This window comes from Dendropsophus ebraccatus, chromosome 7, assembly GCF_027789765.1.
Source record: "Dendropsophus ebraccatus isolate aDenEbr1 chromosome 7, aDenEbr1.pat, whole genome shotgun sequence".
Classification (NCBI taxonomy): Eukaryota; Metazoa; Chordata; class Amphibia; order Anura; family Hylidae; genus Dendropsophus; species Dendropsophus ebraccatus.
In genome coordinates this window covers 135,577,914-135,596,443 of record NC_091460.1, presented here as the reverse complement: position 1 = coordinate 135,596,443, position 18,530 = coordinate 135,577,914, and the positions used below count along the sequence as shown (strand labels likewise).

Below are 18,530 nucleotides of genomic sequence, written 5' to 3'. Positions count from 1 at the left end.
TCGCGATGACATCAAAGGCCTGTCCCAGTCCATCAGCCGGATCAGTGCCCAAGATCCCCGGCTGGTCTCGCCACTCCTCGCGGACACAAGGAGAGGTAACTTCGTACTTGTAATCAAATTCCCCCCTGCCGGCTGCTGGATTTTAAAAATGCCAGATTTCTCCTTTAATCCCTAGCTTTTAACGCTTGTAACATACACAGTCAATAATACACAAACTTACATTTGAACAATGTGACTTAAGTAGCTGCCAAGTATAAACACATTCATGTCTGTGCCAGGAAGTATAGCTTTCATATTTGTATATCCAATAACACTATACAATATTTAGTGCATGTATGGGCACATACATAGGGTGAGCAAAAATGATAATTTATTGGATTGAGGCTATGTTGCCACAACGTCCATTGTCCGATTAATAATGATCATTATTTACGCTGTTATAAAATAACAACCATTATTTTAAAAACAATGTGGGAGATTTATCAAACATGGTGTAAAGTGAAACTGGCTCAGTTGCCCCTAGCAACCAATCAGATTCCACCTTTTATTCCTCACAGACTCTTTGGAAAATGAAAAGTGGAATCTGATTGGTTGCTAGGGGCAACTGAGCCAGTTTCACTTTACACCATGTTTGATAAATCTCCCCCAATGGCCGTTATTTTGCCTATATAGACGTTGTGGGACCATACCCTAGATCTGAGTTGAGTTTTTGTGGTCTGAAATGATGAGGAGACTTATTTGCTCTTTTACCCACTCTATGCATGTGTAGGGTCCATGTAAATGTATGCTGATTGCTCATCTGCTTTCATGTGGTTCTTATTGTGGCGACCATGTGTATCCATAACTTTGTGGACACAAAGATGACCGGTTTTCTAATTCAGAGTGTTATTTAGTATGTGTATGAAAATAATGTCAGAAATATCAATAATGACGATACCTTAGCCTTTCAAAAATAAGACCTTCAACCATTCACTTTATTCTTGCATGTGAAAGCAAGAATAAGGATTTTTATAACTTTGCAGGACTGTCCTTAAAGGGGTTATCGATGAATAGAAAAAGCACAGCAACTTTCTTGCAAAAACAGCACCACATTTGTCCTCAGGTTGTGTGTAGTATTAAAATTCAGCTCCATTCACTGAACATTAAAACCACACCCAAACTGAGGACAAGAGTGGCGCTGTTTCTGGAGTACAGCAGCCATTTTTTTCTATACCTAGACTATCCCTTTAAAGCCCAAATATATTTTTGAAGTTTACTTAAGGTGGAGGCTGCAAAGTGAAATATCACTAAAGGTTAAAACCAGGTCCAAAAAGAACATTACTTAGTTTCTGACATCATTTTTTTTTTTTTCATATTCCAGTATCTGGTATCAGTTTCTTTCCAATTTTTGTAGGAAAACACAACATATTTATGTTTTATTAAAATATTTAAATTATTTAACTTATTTATGAAGTTTAATACTACAGCCCTGTTCTAGCTGGGGTGTCATTTAGATTTTTTCCTTTTTTTTTATTTTTTATTAAGTGTGCTTGCTGTCAGGGTATTACCTATAGACCAGGGGATGGGGAACCTTTAGCTTCGGCTGTCCAGGCATGATGGGAATTGTAGTTTTGCAACAGCTGGAGGTCCAAAGGTTCCCCATCCCCGCTATAGACCAACAGAATGTTCTCAATTAAGACAATGACAATTTGCACTTTTGTGAATTTTAGGGAAATAAATAAAAAAAAATTTTTTAGGAAAATAAATAAATAAAAAATTACTTAGCGTTATTAAATGAAGGTGTCTCTTCCTCCTATGGAGGTGAATAGTTTGTAGTGGAAAACATTAGTTATTTATACATTAGGATTGCAGAAACTGTAAAGGATTTTATGTCTATGACATACTGAGAACTGTCAACTGACAAAATGGGAATGTGGGATTTCTAAATTCCTGAATATGAATTATATGAAATATGAATGGACAGTATTTATTGTATTGTTTTGTCCTTTTTATTAACTCATTAAACAGACTTTATCAGCAGCTTGATGTCTCCGTGTTGTTATTATTGTACATATTTATTTACATCCCATACTGGATCACATTACCATGGGCTGCAAGATACTGTATGGTAACATGGAAGATGACTGTGGATTACTTGTGTTTTCTATAGTCTAGCTGATATATCGTCATCTGTCTTTCATTCAGTTTACCATCAGCCTGAATACTTTGAATACTTTGTAATTGGAGAATTAGAGATCAGCGAACTTTTCGGCAGGTTCGCCAATCTGTAATGTAAAGTTTGAATTTGTGCCGAACCGCTCAATGTACAAACATGTAAGTGCTCCCCTGGGGTCCTTCTTCTCTGGTCCGGTCCTGTCGTCTTCTCCATTGAAGGCCTGCTCAGCCAATCACAGCCTGACTGGGTTGGGACAGCACCACAGCCTGTGATTGGCTGAGCGAGATGTCACTTTTGTTTCTAGAGTGAAGGCCTGCTCAGCCAATCACAGGTCGTGGTGCTGTCCCATCCTAGTCAGCCTGTGATTGGCTAAGCAGGCTGTCACTTTCGTTTCAAGAGTGACCGCCCGCTCAGCCAATCACAGGCTCACTGGGATAGAACAGCACCGCGGCCTGTGATTGGTGACCTGAGAGCCACAAGAAGACACTGGTGAAGCACGGACAGTGGAGAATACCGGCCGCTCTTCCTGAACCTGTCTGAACTTTGCAAAACGTTTTGCAGTGAACCGAACTTTTTGCAAAGTTCATAACGAATCTGGCTTTGTGCGGCTTAGCTCACTCATCTTTACTTGTAATGCACATTTAGGGTATGTTTCCAAAATGATGGCCATCTACAAAGGCGTCTGTGAAACGACCAAAAAAAGATGTTGCGGAAACATAGCCTTATTCTGTATTTCTGTTAGTCTATATATCTAACCATATTCTCTCCAATGTGTATATTTCTGATGGAGAATATGGCTGCCAGCCTCCAACCCAATGTACAGTAGTGAGTGTCCCATAATGCATACAGTGTATACACACTGCTCAATACTGTACAAGGGTCTGCTGATATATACTGACCAACCATACGTAATTGCTGGGCTGGATGCAGAGCATCCCAGAGATCAGTAGTTTGCAATAATATACTGTATACCCCCAGTAATAACCAGTAACACATTATACTGTATACTCCCAGCAAAAACCAGTAACACATTATACTGCATATTCCTATGGATCACTGATAACCGATATCACACTGTATACCCCTAGTGCAGGGGTGTTAAATTCAAATACACAGTGAGCCAAAATTAAAAAATTGGAGAAAGTCGCGGGCCAAATTTAATATTTAATGAAGAGTGCATGCAGCATTTCTGGTACTGTCAGAGCAGCATGCGGCGTTCCTGGCACCACCTATCCTAAAGTAATTGTCCCCACATGGTAGTTACCCATTATATCCCTCAAGCAGTAGGTAATCCCATAATTGTGCCCCATGTAGTAGCCCCACATACTAGCCAGGCCTACTATTAGAGACCTACATAGTAGCCAGCCCCCCCGATAGTGTCCCATATAGTAGCCAGCCCCCCCATAGTGCCCCACACACTAGCCAGACCTACTATTAGAGCCCCACATAGTAGCCAGCCCTCCCGATAGTGTCCCATATAGTAGCCAACACACCTAATAGTGCCCAATATAGCAGCCAACCCTTCCAATAGTGTCTTATATAGTAGCCAGCCCTTTCGATAGTGCCCAATATAGTATCCAGCCCTCCAAATAGTCTCTTATATAGTAGCCAGCCCTCCCCAATTGTCTCTTATATAGAAGTCAGTCCCTAAAATAGTCTCTTATGTAGTAACCAGCCCTCCCAATAGTGTCTAATATAGTAGGCAGCCCTCCAAATAGTCTCATATATTAGCCAGTCCAAGCGGCTGACCGGACCACCCATATTATAATCTGCTGCAACGTCAGGTGGGCCAGATTTAATAAAGCAATGGAAAAGCTCAGAGGGCCAAAAATAATGGCACTGCGGGCCCGTGGGCCAGAGTTTGACATGACTGCCCTAGTTAAACAGTAATCATTGGTAACACAATGTATACTAGAGATCAGTAATAACCAGGCACTGGTGGAAGGTGATGGCTAACAGCTCTGTGGGGGCGGACAGGTAAAGGAGACTGGCTTCATTTCTATTGTGTAGTGGGTCACAGCGAGTGGTGGGAGAAGCCTTTAGGTGGCACTGTGTGTGGGGAGCCTGCTTTATCACTTAGGTCTCAGGGGTGAGGTAGTCTGTACAACTGGCGTTGCAGATCTATGTCTGCCAGTTGAGGACCTCTGCTGTATGCTGTAATACATCTCCCACAACTCTGCCCACATAACCCCCTTCAGATGGCAGCTGGATAGTAGCTGCCTGCACTGTCCCTGCTGCCTGCACTGTCCCATGCTCTCTGCATGGGACGTCACAGTGATATCCAATGCAGAGGACGGGGCTTTATAGCTAGCATAGCAGTCAGTGACATCATGTGGATCACGTGACCCACCGATGGAGAAGAGGGTATTTTTGGAATGCATGTGTGCGCACGGATGCGCCCGCATCAGAACTCAGCAGCTCCAAAGATCATCCGGCTGGTATGATCTTTTCTGAGACCAGCCGTTTTGTGACCCGGTCGGGTCACAGAACGGCCAGTCTCTTACAAGGTCTGAACATGGCCTAAAGTTGCAGGACAGTATCCTAAAGCAGGAGGAACTGATCCGGATAGAGCAAAGTTGCTAGAAGCCTACGTACGATATCTCACAGCACAGGTGTAATCAGAAAACTCTTCCCACTCTGCTCAACCCAGGTAAAAAGGTCTGGGGCTTGTGTCACCCTCTAGGATGGCAATAGGTGGTGCAAAGACAAGAAGTTAAAACACAGGAACAAGTATTTTCTCTGCTCTCAAGTATTCTACTTATTATACTTCTAAAGTTCCGGCAGAGCACAGTACTACATTGGGTTGGGACTCTCTCGACATCCTCCTCTCTACTTCTCTGTACTTACTCTACTTCTCAGCACGCAGCCAAGACAGCATGGCTATTCTACCTCTCAAGCTCTCAGCACAAATCCTGTCACTACAGTCTAAAGCCTATTGTCAAGTCAGAAGTCTATTGTATATGTCTGTACCATGTATTCTAGAAGTAAAAAAGAGTTTATTTATGGTATGATTATTACCTAAGCACCAACACAGTAATTGCACCTTCCTTGGGTCATCTCCCCTTTCTGTGGATGGCGGTACCGATAGTCCGGGTGCGTCACAACTAGGGATGAGCGAACCGTCGGACTTTTGGTCCGACTGCATCTTCGCTCAATTAGTATGCCTGCGATCCCGGGTGCATAGTTGCGATCCCGGGAATCAGCGGGCAGGATCTTCCCTGGATTTCTAGGGAATGTATCTTGAATTCCCTGGAAGATCCCGGCCGCAGATTCCCGGGAGCGCAACTCGGGATCGCAGGCATCGCACTGGAGTGAGCAGCTTTCGGACCGAAAGTCCGAAAGTTCCGCTCATCTCTAGTCACAACTCCACTCTGGACCATCGTGATAAGCGCCCAAGGGACCATCTCTCAGCCCGGCAGGTCACCGACCACAGGGGAAAGGGTGTAGCCAGCCTCCCTAAAATAAAAGCAGGTGTGCCACCATACCTGTTTGCCCAACCAGCACTGGCGTCACGACAACCTAACATCTGGCTGAGCTACATCCAAACTCCCACAACTCCACAATGCTGTTTATACACCAAGTAAGTACACAATCAGGGTAGAAATACCACTCATGCAGCCCATTCAGGTCCCCAGGGTCCTGGAGAAAAGGAGATGGGGTACTATAGGATTTGGTAATTATCTCTACTCTGTTATAGCAAGTTCTATTTTTTTGTAATAATAATATAGCATTGTGTGCTGCTGCCTCCTGCTGGTATGATACACCAGCTGCAGCCTAACAGCATGACTCATTATTTCTGGCTGCTGCCAAATAAAGAAAGTAGGATAGAAAGTGTTTGTCATTCCTTCATTCCTCCCTAGGGCTATGTTCACACAATGTATGAGACCGGCCATTTGGTGACCCGGCTGGGTCACGGAACGGCCGGTCTCTGAAAAGATCATTCCAGCTGGTACTGCAGTACCGGCCGGATGATCTTTAGCGCCGCTGAGTTCTGATCTGTACAACCAAAGAGAAAGTCATAGAAATCTTGATTATCAAACACCACTAACAAAGTTAAAACCACTTAAAATTGACCATAGAGGTCAAACACACAATCTAACGCCCCCGACAATCACTGGGGTGACGTCTAAATACCAGGAGAGGCACTTCAGTAACCTGAGCGGCTAGCATGTGAATAATATACATAAGCAAATGACACTGCCAATATATAAATAAATACACAATAGCAGCGAATAAGTAAATCACAAAGTGCTAAGTGCCAACAAGAGATGTCTTATTAGATAACATGCAGCCATCCTGGTACAAATTTCACCTAAACCCCACGCGTTCCATTATGCTCCCATAACTTCATCAGGAATGGATATAGGGAAGATGTGGCATGTGTAATATTTATACCTACATACAGTATAATTACAAATTAATACCTGGTGTGGGTCTTAGTTTCCTCCTAGGACACTAGGACTGTGTGAATAGCCCAATATAAATCAATGTGATCTTAGGTGATTAAGTGATTATAGATCCGATATTATGTTGTGTGGAGGTCTAGAGTTCATTTAAGTGATGAAAGAAAGTTTAATTTATTTGGATCTGATAGGAAACATTATGTTTGTCGACAAACTGGGGAAAGACTTAACCCAAGGGGGGACATTTATGAACAGTCCACCCGAGGTGTACGCCAGGGAGGAGGTGCAGATTTGCACCTTCTCCCTGGCGTACGCCTTCCAGATGCCCCGCTTGCCCGATGAGCAGGCTGGGGCAGCTTGGGGGGGCGTGACAAGGTGGGGAGGAGGCGTGGCCTCCTCCTGCGCCTCATTTATCATGATTTATGCCTGCTCGCAGGCGTAAATCATGATCCACATCTACACCTATTGGAAGCAGGTGTATATTTAGTATGCTGGGAGGAGGTTCGGGCGCCCCGCCGGCTGGAATCACTAAGAGGCGTGCACCTCTTAGTGAATTCTTCCGGGGGAAAGGGGGTGGGGCCTAATATAATAAATCCCCCCATGGTGTGTAAATAGGTGGGGGAAAGGGGAAGGAGGAAGTGTCAAGGTTTAGGGAATATTTTCTGCAGCACCACTGGACCAGTGTCGGACTGGCTCACCAGAGAACTGGAGCATCCTCCGGTGGGCCCCCAGCTTTAGAACCTGCACAAACTGACAGACAGGTTGTTTCTTACTGGTTCTTAATTGATGGGCCCCCAGGATCCTTTCCTCTGGTGGGCCCCAGATACCCCAGTCCGACACTGAGTCGGACCTGTCATACAGCTACATATCAGAGTGACTGAAAACCTTCCTTGCAATTTTCATGCTGGACAATGCCCCCTGTCTCATAGAAAAACAGGTAAAGCAGTTCCATCGAAAACATTACATGGCCAGCCCACAGTCCTGATCTAAACCCAATAAAAAACCTCGGCAAAATCCCTGGGGAAAAAGTTATGGCCAAGAAACTCACAATAGTCACAGAACTGTGGAAGAAGAGTGTCACTCACAAATGCACAAAGGGACAAGAGCCCAATAGAGCGTAGATTTTCCCTGTGTAAAGTGGTATAAAATGTAACCACAGTCCTATCTACTAAATACATATAGGATGAAGAAAGGCTTCTAGTATGGTATTAGCACACAGACATGTAGTTACTTATGCAGATGTAGATGCTGCACAGTCTAACTGTATATTCTGTATATTCTGCTGATAAGGACCTAAATAGATTGGATTTACTGTGGTGCAATACTTGTAGTGATAAAACTCTGGTGTTACACAACAACCATAGGGACATATGCAGGAAATCTTCAACAACATGGCAGCCGAACAGCACAGCAACCGACCAGCACTATCTCCAACCACTACTTCAGATATCAGTGTACACAGTCAGCGCTCTTCTCCCTGACTAAAACCAAACTCCTTCCTGGAGCAGAAGTCTGGTAAATCTCTATCCTCTCTTTACCTTAGGATAAGTGCAGGCTTTGGACTGGCCCACCAGGAGAGCGGGAAATTCCCCGGTGGGCCCTGAACAACAGTAGGCCTTCTGGGCTCCTGTCAGCACTGGGTGCTGCACCTAGCCTCATAACTGGGCTACTGATGAGCACATACAGATAAATACAGTGCTCTGATTGACAGAATGTGGAACCATTGGATCTTAGGCAGGCAGCAATGTGCTTTCGTCCACTCTCTCCCTACAAGTTACATTGTTTCTACGCTCACAGAGTGCGAAGGAAGAGGAAACACTGGTTGGCTAGTTTTTTTTTTTGTTTTTTTTTTTTTTGGGGGGGGGGGGTGCTAACTAAGGTGGGGTATACTGGATAACTACAGGGGGATTACATTCAGCAGGGGTGGGCAATTAATTTTACCATGGGGCCACATGAGAAATCGGAATGGGTTTTGAGGGCCATACAAATATACTTAACTCAGTTCTACCCAATACTGTCCTATATACTATATATACTACTATATATAATACGGGGTTAATGGTTCATATATTGCAGAACAGAACACTACAAATTATGTTTATTCTTTGTTTTTTTAATCATTTGATACATGAGGAAAGGGAGGGATTTCTGTTTTTCTAATACACACTTTCAGGAAAGTCTGCCTTTGGCTCCTAAGCCCCCTCCATGCTACCTGCCCTGGTGTTACTGTACCTGTACATTAAATATCAGGGAGATTTATAGCATCTGGATGTTGTTTTTGTGCTGCTTGGTACTGAGGCCATGTGCTGTGATTTCTGCACCAGAACTGTTTGTACGGAGCTTCATGGCATGGGTCTCCCAGAGCCTGTGTACCATTGGTATCTACCTCTATGGGTCAGTGTGTGGGGGAAATGCTTGTCTTTATATAATGGTATGGGAGTATAATTTCATGCCATTTCCATTTCATGTATAACAATAAGACAGGAGACATAACATTAAATACAGCCTCTGGCCATGTTCACACACAGTAAGAGACCAGCCTGTCTCTGAAAAGATAATCCTGGGCGGTACTGCAGTACCGGCCGGGTGACCTTTCGGGTCGCAGAGTTCTGATGCAAGCGCATCCGTGCGTGCCCGCATCAGAACTCCCCACAGCACACAATGAAGCATACGGCCGGAGCCGCTCACTCTATTGTGTGAACTGACAGGGGGTTTCTGCGGCCGCTATTCACTGTCAATTTTCTACGGTGCTGTGAGGCACCCCAGCTGGAGTGTATACTATGTGTATACACTCCGGACAGGATCCCATAGAGCACAAGGCAACGTATCTTTTCATGAAAAGTCCGTCCGTTGTTGCAATCGGCAACAACGGACGGACTTTTCACGAAGAGATACGTTGTGTGAACATAGCATCTAGGTGTGAACACAATATGGAACACTAACAAACTGTGTTACAGAGTTATATGTAAATTGTCAGACCATATGGAGGAGAGATGAATACTGTGTGAACTGACAGGGTTTCCTACGGCCACAATTCATTGAATTGCAGCCGCAGAAAACTGACATGTCAGTTCTTTGCGGCGCCGCACGGGTTCCCGGCCGGAGCGTATACTATGTGTATACGCTCCAGCCGGGATCCCATTGAAGCAGAGGCAATGTTCCACTCCGCAGAAAGTATGGCCGTTGTTGCCGATGGCAACAAAGGCCATACTTTTACATAGTGTGAACATAGCCATAGTCTGTACAGGCCTTAACTTAATAACAAGGTAAACCATTGGTTCCCACTAGAAATTCAAGAAACCAAAAAAACTGCAGATACACCAAAAAAACTCAAAACAACAAAATACAACAATGCAGACAGAAAACACATTAAAGTGGAGGGAGGAAGGAGATAGGGGGGGGGGGGAGAGAAAGCAACCAAGGTCCCAAGGTCCCCAAATCTTATTGAATGTATCTATTAAAGGAGTAGTGCAGCGATAAGCTTTTATATGAATTTAGCACCATATGACAAAGTTATATAACTTTGTCATGTAGTGCTATTACCTGTCCAGTCGTCTTCCACTCTTTTTCGCTTGTCCTGCCCCCTGCCGGAAGTGCTGGATTTAAAAATTTTTCTTCGGCGCGTCGACCCATTTTGTGTCAACGCGTCCCCTGTTCAGCCTGCCCTTGGCCCACCTCTATTTCCATCTCTAGCTTGGCCGCGTTATGTGACATCTCTTGCTCGGCTCCTATTGGTTACATAGCAGGGCCGAGCAACCTATCACAACCCTTCTGGCGCATGCGCTAGTGTAGTGTAATCCCCGGCGTTTCCTTTAGGTAATGCCCAAGTGTTTCAACTACATTCACCCTGTCACTGTGGAATCCTCGCTATGCATTACATGGTGACAATGCGAATGCTCAGACTCCAGAGACTACAGAGCAAAGGTATGAGCTAGAGGGGCGGGTAATGCAGAGGAGGGGGGAGTGTTTAGCCATATCAGCTTATTTTCAAGTGTTTTTATTATTTTAGTTAGCGCCACACTACTCCTTTAAAGAACCATTAAGGGCAGAAAGGTGTTCCATTCTCTGTATGTCTGCAATTTTACTGAGTAGCTGCTCTCGAGATGGCAGGACCGTAGACTTCCAATGAGCCACCAACAGACATTGAGCTGATGTAAAGATATGTAAAAGTAATTTAGCTCTCATAGTTTTGGGGGGAATGTTTAGTAGATAATGGCTAACATCAAGCGGTCAATCAGTAGAAAGGGTCAACTGAATTAGGTCCTTGACCATCCTCCAGTAGCTTTTCCCCAGAACATATGGGGAAAGGTCCCCCTGCCTCGAGTGCGCCTCCAACAGACATCAGAGACTTGTAGAAAAATGTGGTGCAACAGATGGTACCAATAAAACAGTATTTTGTATTGGTTTTCCTGATATGACACACATGACGAGGACTTAGCTGCCATATCACTTTGTCCCCTATATAGTAGTTCCCTTTGAAGGTACCACTGGATTTTATTAATAAATTATTAAAGGGGAACTCCACATAAGGAAAACTTGTTTTCTATCAAAAGTACATTAAAAGCTATATAGATGTGTCTATATAATGTATTACCATATCTGTGCCGTTTGAAATCCAGGAAGTGAAGAAAAATGGCCTCTGTGCTAATTCACATTTTCTCCTGCTCCCACTGCTCTCCCACCTTAGGAGACAAATATTCCATGCCTTTGTCTCACATTGTGTGTGTTTGCTGAGCACAGGCTGATGATGCAGACAGGGGGCAGGACGTGATGTCACAGGAGGCAGGGCTGCATCCCCCAATCTCCTGAGTGATTCACCATTTCTGACCGGCCAGAAGCAGCTGCTGCAACTTCACTGTGCAAAACTCTACAGTGAAATTAGGGCTGTGTTCACACATTTTCATTGCAGTACTGCAGAGTATTCACAAAATGTATGCAGTAACACAAGTAAATACTGCTAAATGGCTGAGAGGATCAGAGCTGGCACTGCCAATCCCACCTGGACAGAAAACAAGGCATAAACAGTATATCCAATGTAAGATAACATGGCATAAAGTCTTTATTGTGGGGCTCAACTTCGAAGATAAAAGATGCTTGATCAAAATATATGTGTGTGGAGATGAAAAGAAGAAAAAATTAAATTCAAAAAGTTCTTTATTTTATTCCAATATCAGCGTTACAGTTAGAGAATACAGTGTGCTGTGTGGTGTTACAGGTAGAGAATACAGTGCTGTGTGGTGTTACAGGTAGAGAATACAGTGCTGTGTGGTGTTACAGGTAGAGAATACAGCGTGCTGTGTGGTGTTACAAGTAGAAAATACAGTGTGCTGTGTTACAGGCAGAGAATACAGCGTGCTGTGTGGTGTTACAGGTAGAGAATACAGCGTGCTGTGTGGTGTTACAGGTAGAGAATACAGCTTGCTGTGTGGTGTTACAGGTAGAGAATACAGCTTGCTGTGTGGTGTTACAGGTAGAGAATACAGTGCTGTGTGGTGTTACAGGTAGAGAATACAGCGTGCTGTGTGGTGTTACAGCCAGAGAATACAGTGTGCTGTGTGGTGTTACAGCCAGAGAATACAGTGTTCTGTGTGGTGTTACAGGTAGAGAATACAGTGTGCTGTGTGGTGTTACAGGCAGAGAATACAGCGTGCTGTGTGGTGTTACAGGTAGAGAATACAGCGTGCTGTGTGGTGTTACAGGTAGGGAATACAGCGTGCTGTGTGGTGTTACAGATAGAGAATACAGCATGCTGTGTGGTGTTACAGGTAAAGAATACAGTGTGCTGTGTGGTGTTACAGGTAGAGAATACCGTGTGCTGTTACAGGTAGAGAATACAGTGTGCTTTGTGGTGTTACAGTTAGAGAATACAGCGCTGTGTGGTGTTACAGGTAGAGAATACAGTGTGCTGTGTGGTGTTACAGGTAGAGAATACAGCGTGCTGTTACAGGTAGAGAATACAGTGTGCTGTGTGGTGTTACAGGTAGAGAATACAGCGTGCTGTGTGGTGTTACAGATAGAGAATACAGCGTGCTGTGTGGTGTTACAGGTAGAGAATACAGCGTGCTGTGTGGTGTTACAGGTAGAGAATACAGCGTGCTGTGTGGTGTTACAGGCAGAGAATACAGCGTGCTGTGTGGTGTTACAGGTAGAGAATACAGCGTGCTGTGTGGTGTTACAGGTAGAGAATACAGCGTGCTGTGTGGTGTTACAGGTAGAGAATACAGCATTCTGTGTGGTGTTACAGGTAGAGAATACAGAGCTGTGTGGTGTTACAGGTAGAGAATACAGGGTGCTGTGTGGTGTTACAGGTAGAGAATACAGCGTGCTGTGTGGTGTTACAGGTAGAGAATACAGTGCTGTGTGCTGTTACAGGTAGAGAATACAGTGTGCTTTGTGGTGTTACAGTTAGAGAATACAGCGTGCTGTGTGGTGTTACAGGAAGAGAATACAGCGTGCTGTGCGGTGTTACAGGTAGAGAATACACCGCGCTGTGTGGTGTTACAGGTAGAGAATACAGTGTGCTATGTGGTGTTACAGGTAGAGAATACCGCGTGCTGTGTGGGGTTACAGGTAGAGAGAATACAGTGTGCTGTGTGGTGTTACAGGTAGAGAACACAGCGTGCTGTGTGGTGTTACATGTAGGGAATACAGTGTGCTGTGTGGGTGGGACCACAATGAAATGATAAAGTACTGCAAATAATTCAGTAACACAATGAAACTGCAATGTGTGAACACAGCCTAGATGTTCTACAACAGATTTGGGCAGGGAATGGGCAGGGTGGAGGACTGTGATGAACAGTTGAGGGAAAGCATTGCATTCTGGAACCAGTACTGCATTCTGGGAACTGCTCAACCAGGAAGTACAGAAACACAATACTGAGCAAAACAAATGGATTTTGGTAGTTTCAAAACTGGGATAGATAGGCAAGTAATGCTATATGCTTCTTTTTTTACCTCTACCTCGAGTTCCCTTTTAATAGTATAATATTAGTTACTATGTGGTGGTGGTGATGGAAGTGGTCAGGGTGTTTGCTTCTTATATACTGGTATCATTGGTAATATTGGTCTTTGGAATAATATCATGAGTAAGGCAGTGGGCCTACAACATGTGCCATTGCCAACGTGATACAGTGGACCAGCACCACGGATCTGTTTACAAGGGAATAATGCAATCTGGACTTTAGAATTTTATACGGTTATTGGGTGAGCTGACTTTTCTCTTTGCACTGTGCTACTGTATATACACAGTCCCTCTGCTCACTAAAAATTAGCTTCCTCTATAATACTAAATCCAAGTGGCCTAAATGACCCAGTCCCTCTAACCACTAGAAATAGCTCAGGCTTGGTTCACACAGCGTTTTTGCAGTCCGTTTTTTTTCCCCCATCCATTTTATGCAAAAAAACAAAAACAAATGAAAATATTTGTGTGCATCAGTTTTGATCCGTTTTTCCATTGACTTCCATTATAAAAAAAAAAAAAAAAACACGGATCAAGAAACGGATCAAAACGCATCTGTTTTTGTGTACGGACGCTAAAAGAAGAAAAAAGGATACATTTTGATTAGTTTTTGATGCTTTTTTTTTATAATGAAAGTCAATGGAAAAATGGATCAAAACGGATGCACACAAATGCATCCTTTTTTAATCTGTTTTTCATCCATTTTTTTTTTTTTTATAAAATGGATGAAAAAAATGGACTGCAAAAACAGTGTGAACCCAGCCTTATAGCTCCGCCTCATTTCTGGACCTTTCTTCTAGCTAGTGTAGTAGGCTGGTGTTGCTATGGTAACTCCCTGAGTGTGGTGATATAGGGTCCATTCTCTGCCCAACCTTAGGGAAATCCCCAACTCCTGTATACTGCAAAATGACTTCTAGCCACTGGAATGGAGCTCATGTTGTGGTGTCTCTGTAAATTAGAGTGGGGTTCATACTGTTTTTGTTTCCATATAACATATACACTTTATATACTTGGAAAAGACTTACAAGTTAAAGAGAAGTTCGGCCAAAAGTATTTTTTAATATGTTATTACTTATGGAAAGTTAGACAAATTCCTAATGTACATTAATTATGGGAAATGCACAAATGCACATATAGTGCTAATTCCCTTAATTTAGTAGATCAAGGAGTCTTAAAATTCTCTCAAAAACCGCGACGTCACGAATCAGGTGTAATTCCTATGGAGTGTCCAGCAGGGGGCGCAGTATATGTAGAAGTCTATGGACTGTATTGAAGTATATGGAAGAGTATGTAATGTAAAAACTACCCTTTATTGTCGTCCTTTAACAGATGCTACAGATTCTGCTGTATGCTAAGGTGTGTCATATTACCATGATGTTTTTAAAATGCAAGTCTTTAGGATTGTCTCACTTACATAGACACAGAGTGGTGAGAGGACATATCAAAGGTTTGTTTTTTTTAATGACAGATACACATTTGAAAATTTCCATTGGTACTGTACATAAAAACGTATTGGAACTGATATGAAGCTGATGTCTATTGCCTAGTCACATATTATAAATATTTCGCACTTTGTTGCATTTATATTGGGGGGTTTTCCCTGTTATTTTACCATACTTCTCCTTTTTTCATTTTTTTTCATTAGGCGCAAACATGGGTAATGACATTGAGAATCCACTAGATGGCGACAAAATACCAGTTGGCGGAGTTTCTAATAAACTATTTTATGCTTTTTGTTTCTCTTAAGAAAAACTACACATCTTGCCAGTGGTCACCGGTCAGAGTTCAGCTTCAGTTTTCTTATTTTCTTACTTTCATGTACATCAGGTGACACACACAAAGACCAACAAAAGAATAATAAATTAGGCTGGGGGTTATAGGACTCCAACAAACTCTAATTGTAACACAGAAGAGAATATGTCCCTTAAAGCTCAGCTTTTGATGAATACCATATAAAAATAATGTGAGAAGAGTAATATATATATAAATGGTATATTGCTCCCATATACAAATCATAGGTGATTTACCATCCTAATGCCTCTATTCAATGGTGCTTCTAAATCATGGGATATCCAGAGTATTATGGGGTGCCAGGGGTAGTGGTCCACATCTGTGCTAGTCATTATAACATGTTCATCCACATATACCAGACCTGGGGTTCATACTGTAGAGGGAAGTATCAATGTAAGAGGCTGTTAGATCAGGGACACCTTTCATATATGTGTCTGTGCTTCCAGAACATAGATACAACTTTTATTATATAGTAATAAGAGTCAAAGAGGCTTTCCTGAGCTTCTGTAGTGCACAGGGCTATAACAGCTCCTCCCTCCCCCTCCCATTCCTGACCCTGCTTGGGCTCAGCAGGAGAGATGAGGGATTCCAGCCTGTAGCTACTCAGGAGCTCGGGAAAGCCTCTTTGACTCCATGTACCTGATAATAAAAGTATTTTGTACATCTTGGAAGCACAGCTGGGTATATAAAAGGTACCATGTGTCTCCTTGCTCTATCAGCTATCTAGGAGTGTCAGCAGTTTGGGACATGAATGACAGCTGTCAGATTCCCTTTAACCCTTTAAGGACGGGGCAAATTTTCATTTTTGCATTTTCGGTTTTTCCTCCTTGTGTTTAAAAGGCCATAGCACTTGCAATTTTCCACCTAGAAACCCCCATGAGCCCTTATTTTTTGCGTCACTAATTGTACTTTGCAATGACAGGCTTTTGCATAAAGTACACTGCGAAACCAGAAAAAAATTCAAAGTGTGGTGAAACTGAAAAAAAAAAACGCATTTCTTTTATTTGGGGGGATGGTGTATTTATGCCATTCGCCCTGGGGTAAAACTGACTTGTTATATATGTTCTTCAAGTCGTTACGATTACTATGATATATAACATGTATAACTTATATTGTATCTGATGGCCTGTAAAAAATTCAAACCATTGTTAACAAATATATGTCCCTTTTAAAATCGCTCCATTCCCAGGCTTATAGCGCTTTTATCCTTTGGTCTATGGGGCTGTGTCAGGTGTCAGTTTTTGCGCCATGATGTGTTCTTTCTATCGGTACTTTGATTGCGCATATACGACTTTTTGATCGCTTTTTATTAAATTTTTTCAGGATTTGATGCAACCAAAAATGCGCAATTTTGCACTTTGGGATTTTTTTGCGCTTACGTCGTTTACCGTGCGAGATCAGGAATGTGATAAATTAATAGTTCGGGCGATTACGCACGCGGCGATACCAAATATGTTTATTTATTTATTTACTTTTACTTAAAACCTGGGAAAAGGGGGGTGATTCAGACTTTTATTAGGGGAGGGGGCTTTTTACTTATAACAATATATATATATATTTTTTTTTTTTTAACACATGGACTAGAAGCCCCCCTGGGGTTAGGGTTATTCCCCCCTGGGGTTAGGGTTATTCCCCCTGGGGTTAGGGTTTTCCCCCCTGGGGTTAGGGTTATTCCTCCTGGGGGACTTCTAGTATATACACTTTGATCTCTCATTGAGATCTTTGCTGTATACTTATACAGCAAAGATCAATGAGATCGGCACTTGTTTGCTTTCGGCTGCTGCAGCCGAAAACAAACGAGTGCTGAGCCGAGGACGGCCCATCTTGGAGCGGTCCCCGGCCGGCAGCAGTAACGGAGATCACGAGGACGGCCCATCTTGGAGCGGTCCCCGGCCGGCAGCAGTAACGGAGACAACGTCCCGGAGGAGCGATCTCCTCCATTAGACATTCCAAGTATTTAGACAACGGCTCCGTAATGGAGCCGATGGCCGCAACTATGGGCAACTATGGGCCGCCCTGGAGGTGGAGTAACTCCTTTGATCCATTACGGAGCCGTTGTCTAAATACTTGGAATGGCTATTGAAACCGCTTTTAAAAGGCGTGCCATCCCTAGTAAAAGACACAAACGAGTTCTTGACCACTCTAGCTGACATAGAATGGCCCAAAGGGGCACTGTTAGCCACCATAGACGTGGAAAGTTTATATACCCGTATACCCCACGACAAGGGTGTCACTGCAGTGCGTCAACTATTAGAAAAGACCGAAAAAAGTAGGGGTTTTGTGGATTTCATATGTGAGGCTTTATATTTCATCTTGCAAAATAATTGCTTCCAGTTTGATGACGAATGGTACAGACAGGGCGAGGGTACAGCGATGGGTACGCCCGTCGCTTGTACCCTCGCTAATCTGTACCTCGCCATACTGGAGAAGGAAATTGTATTTTCTAAGAACAATCCCTATCTGGTATACTTGAATTGTTACAAGAGATTTGTGGACGACGTTTTTGTTATATGGTCGGGTACCACTGAGGAATTCACCTCATTTGTCCAATACCTAAATAACAATAACATGAACATGACATTCACTAGTAAACATCACAACACACAGATAGAATTTTTGGATGTTACTATACACAACAATCAGATAAATACCACCAGTTACCGAAAACCCACAGCTTCCAATGCTATCCTCCACTACTCTAGTTACCATCCCCCACATACCAAGACAGCTGTCCCGTACGGACAATATCTCCGACTTCGGAGAATTAACAGCTCTGATGAGACGTATTTAATACAGGCAAACGAATTAACTGAACGTCTCAATAGACGTGGTTACCCACTAGATATACTGCAACAAGCCAACAATAGGGCATTCAAACAAAAACAAAAAGACTTACTTGCTTCTAATAAACGTCACAAAAAATACAATAACAAGGTAGATGAAAAGGCATGTTTTGTTTTTTCTTTTAAATATGGCCCACTAGCAGATACGATACGAAAAGCCATCTTGGATAATTGGTATATCGTTCGGCATGATCCTCTCTATGCCGAGCTTTACACCACCAAACCCATGATTACCTTTAGACGTACCAGGAATATCAAGGATATCATAGTACGTAGTAAATATTCCAGTAAAGAAATGAAAAAGAAAGATGACTGGCTCGGGAATATGTTATATGGCAATCACAAATGTGGTAACTGTAAATGGTGCTCGAATATGCTAC

The 18,530-nt window shown here is 43.0% G+C and overlaps 1 protein-coding gene across 1 annotated transcript in view; it reads right to left on the bottom strand.

Moving 5' to 3' along the window:
• The window catches only part of BBS12 (Bardet-Biedl syndrome 12), a 130,998-nt gene extending 113,478 nt beyond the window's left edge, over positions 1–17,520 (bottom strand). Inside the window, exon 1 of the mRNA XM_069978566.1 lies at positions 17,515–17,520. The gene's annotated coding sequence lies outside the window, so the exon portion shown is untranslated. The remainder of the gene's footprint in view (positions 1–17,514) is intronic.
• Between the last annotated feature and the right edge of the window lie 1,010 nt (positions 17,521–18,530).